Source organism: Canis lupus, chromosome 24 (genome assembly GCF_003254725.2).
Source record: "Canis lupus dingo isolate Sandy chromosome 24, ASM325472v2, whole genome shotgun sequence".
NCBI classification, from domain to species: domain Eukaryota; kingdom Metazoa; phylum Chordata; class Mammalia; order Carnivora; family Canidae; genus Canis; species Canis lupus.
In genome coordinates, this window is record NC_064266.1 from 33,634,053 (window position 1) to 33,638,149 (window position 4,097).

At 58.3% G+C, this 4,097-nt stretch overlaps 1 long non-coding RNA gene across 1 annotated transcript; it reads left to right on the forward strand.

The window, feature by feature from the left end:
- The first annotated feature begins 396 nt into the window (after nt 1-396).
- On the forward strand, nt 397-3,477 carry LOC125753547 (uncharacterized). The gene is made up of 3 exons (XR_007405636.1): nt 397-720; nt 895-2,959; nt 3,097-3,477. It is a non-coding gene; the product is annotated as an uncharacterized LOC125753547 (long non-coding RNA).
- The last annotated feature ends 620 nt before the right edge of the window (nt 3,478-4,097 follow it).

Genomic DNA, 4,097 nt, shown 5'->3' on the forward strand with positions numbered 1-4,097 from the left:
CAGGGGGCCTGGCTGGGAACTCAGACTTGCTGAAAATCTCACCAAGTTCCTTCATAGGCCCTTGGGAGCTCCCCGAGGGCTGGACTGGGGCTGAGGGGCCAAGCTGCTCCCCTTCCCTGGCCAGGAGGGTGACAGGGAAGCCCAGGGCTGGCGCAGACCTTCTTGCCTGATGCCCATGCCCAGAGCAGCAGGGATGGAGGGAATCCCAGCTGGGCTGGTCTCCGGGGATTCCTGGGAGGGCAAGGGGCCGGGGTGCTCCTCCCAGATCTGGTGCAGGAGAATCGGCAAGGGTTAGGAAGCCAGGAAGCAGCCTTAATCCTGTCGGTCTCCCTCTGCGCCGCCCCCGCCCCGCCCCACCCCCTGCTGACTCCGGGTGGGTCCGTTGGGGGAAGGGGATCTCCCCAGCTGGACGGGATCCTTCCTCCTCTTCCCACTGCCCCCCCTGGCCTTGAGGTTTGCTGCGGGGAGAGGTGGCAGGGCCTGGCTGGGCGCGCCTGGCCGTGGGAGGCTCGCCACAACAGCTGGCGGTGCGCGGCCGTGGGTGGCGGCGAGTGGGGACTTGCTTTAGCGGGCAAGCTAATCTCATTTGGTTGCTGCAGCCCGAACAACCAGGGCTGCATGCTAAGTGGCCGGAGGCAGCAGTACGACTCAGGACAGACCCGGGAGAGGGGACTGGACCCGTGCGCAGCCGGGAGAACCCAGAGGCCAGCCCTGACTGGGGTGAGGAGCCATCCTGGGCAGTGGCAGGGGGCAGCGAGGGGGACTGTGCACTCTGTGGGGTCTCGAAGCTTCCTCCCTGGGTGGGCACGGGTGGGGGTACCTCCTGGGAGATGGGGGCATCAGAGTCCCCCAGCTCGTCTGTCAATTCTCTGCTCTCCTCCTTTGGGATCCCAGGGGTAAGGTTTGTGGAGACCTGGGAGTGCCACCGGGCACGGGACCCCTGGAGCTCGGCTGGTCCTGTGACTGCACGGAGGGCACCTGCTCGGGGAGAGGAGCTGATGTGGGAGGCCCCGGAAGTGCTGGAGAAGAGGAGGAGAAGGCTGCTGGGGAGGCCGGAACTCTGTGGGCCCTGCTCAGTCACCCGCTCCTCCCAGCCTCCAGGAGCTTGTCTGGAGGGAGGCCCAGAAGGGCCCCAGCCGCTACAGGATGACCAAGGCTAGGACTCTTGTGAAATGGTCCGAAACCTCTTTAGCTCAGAGGGGGAGGGATGGAAGTGCCAGGGATGGGAGTCTGGGGGTGGCCGAGGGGCTGGGCTGGGAGCCAAGCGGGCCTCCTGACCAACCGCAACCCACACTCCCTACCCTGGCTGCCACCCCTCAGGCCCCCTGCGCCGGGAGCTCTGGGCTTTGGGCAAGTGTGCAGCTCCAACATAGGGGGCTGCCTGCATCGCGGTGAGGGATGGAGACCTGCTGACCACCACAAACCCAGACAGGCTGCGGGCTGGGCGGCACTCACGGAACCCTCTGTGGCTCAGTTTCCCCATGTGCAAGAGGGGCTGCCGACGAGACGAGATGATGCATGGCCCGTGTCTGGCTCAGTGTCCAGTGTCAAAGAAGCCCTGTTATCCTTTTCCAGCATCACATCCAGCACAGTGCTGGGCACCCAGAAGACACCCCGGTAGACTCAAAGCCCTGCGACGCTCCGTCATTGGAGTCTGATGGGCCTTCAGAAAACAGCCTGCCCTCACCGGCTGTGCGGCTGTGGGCAAACATCTTCAGCTCTCTGAACCTCAGAGTCTCCATCCGTAGTGGGAACAAGGATACTTACCTTACAGGAATGATGCGAGGAGCTAAATAAGAATATACACATAAACATAAATAAAACAATAAATACATATTTGTAGAACAGTGCCCAGTACGCAGTAGGTGCTCAGTAAATATCTGTCCCGCCTGTAGGAGCGCCCTGTCCGACGCTAACTCACAGGGGACACACTGAGGTCCAGGTTGAGGTAAAGGGCTCACCAAGGACCCAGGGCTGGGCCTCCTGACACCTATGGGGGAGCAAGAAGGAAGAAATCTCTGGCCGTCGGTTTTGCCACCTGTAGAAGGAGTCAGCTGGATGGATCTATGGCTTCCAGCTTGGCCCAGGGCTCTCAGGGGCCAAGCTGCTTGGCGACTGCTAAGCCTCAAACGTGTGAAAGCCCCGGATTTACTCATGTTCTGGGATCCTGGTGGCTTAGACCATCTGGGCCGCGTCGTCTTGCCATGCCCGAGGCTGTGCAGACCTTCCTCATCCCTCCCCGGGTCATGGTTGGCTCACCCGGCTGGCAGGGGGTGAGTGGATGGACAGGGGGAGCCACCCCATCTCAGCCCCAGCCGGCTGGAGTCTGGACCTTGGATGCTGTCCCCCTGCTTGTCTAATTTAATCACAGCTGTGTGCATGGTGACTCTATAAATAATTTTTAGTGCGACATAACCATTATTTCACTAATTGCTTCATGCGCACCCCTGGCCTGTGAGATAAATTAAAGTTTGCTGAGTCAGCACCTTTGGCCGTTGCCGCTTTGGGGTTTGGGAAGTGCAGCCCAACGACTGTTCCCATGCCAGCTTCAACTTGGCATCCCAGGGGAGGGCACCACTCACATGAACGGAACAAGGGTGGAAGGAATGAGATAGAATGACGGAAAGGGGGCTAACAAGGGTTGCCATGTACAGTTGTACAGGTTGTATCTTACACAAGGATAGTTGGCCCAGCGGGCAAGTGGGGACTGAAATGTAGCCGATACAATGCTTTATCAATGCCTGTGCCCTGACATGGAATTTTGTTGACTCAGGAGAAGCAGATACCTTTTTGTGAGCTGCACAAAGGGACTCACTATAGGGACCAGTAGACCTGAAGTGACACCCATTCAGCAGGTTGTCAGGCCTACCCCTGTCAGAGGGAAAGCAAAGCAGTCTATGCCTCAAGAGCGTCTTACAGATTATCAATCATGTGGATGATCAGGATTCTAGGTCGGATGGTAAGTGACCTCGGGCAAGTCACTCTCCCTCCTCTGGGTTATAATGTTTTGACAGTTTAGGAAGCTCTAATCCCATCTAAGGCTGGGCTTTCAACCCTAGGCACTGACTCTAGACACTGTTCTTTCCACCGTTCTAGCATATTCCGAAGTCGTAGAGGTGGCTTGGAAGAAAGGTTCCCACGGTCAAGCGCATTTGGGAAGCCTCGGGTTTCTTTCCTGCAGAACTTTCCAGAGAGGCTGTAGTATGTTCCAAAGCAGCATGGCTCTCAGCGTGGCAGGAGATTCCTGAATGCTTTTGGCCACAGGATTCTTCATTTTAGGGCTCCTGTTCGGGATCCCTGGGTGGCGCAGCGGTTTAGCGCCTGCCTTTGGCCCAGGGCGCGATCCTGGAGACCCGGGATCGAATCCCACGTCGGGCTCTTGGTGCGTGGAGCCTGCTTCTCCCTCGGCCTATGTCTGTCTGTCTGTCTGTCTCTCTCTCTCTCTCTCTCTGTGACTATCATAAATAAATAAAAATTTTAAAAAAATGTTTATGGCTCCTGTTTATGTGAGGATCCTAGTTTCTACCCTTGGGCGTATGAACCAGTGCCTTTCATCCCCAAGAGCAGAGAACTCTTCTCTTCGATGCTATGCTTCCGTCCCACTGCCCATGGTGGGCACACGGAGCCCTGACTGGACTCAGGGTGCATCCTGACCTGTCCCCCAGGAGCAGATGTGGGTTTTCCTTCTCACTGCTGGGTGTGAACGAGTCCTGACTCTGAGCCCTGAGGCCACAGGCTCCAAGGTTCTCGAGGGCAGAAGTCGCATCTGAGGCCTCGCTCAGGGGCTATGTGTTGAGTAAATGAATGTCCAAGTGGCTGATCTGACAACTGGGCGCTGAGACACCTGGCTTCTTGCCCGCCCTAAACCTTGCCGGCTGTGCGACCTTTGAGCAGATTGCTTCTGGGACTCTGTGGCCACCTGAGCTCCCTGTTTGTCGGATGTGGCTCCACCACTCGGTCCTGTTTACTCTGCGGCGCTGGGAATGCCGGGTGCGTGGGCATGATTCCCGAAGTGTGAACTGCAGGGCAAAAGCGGGCACCGTCGCCAAGGTCTGTCTCCCGGGCCCCGGGGCTGGGACTGCAAACAGCGTTCAAGG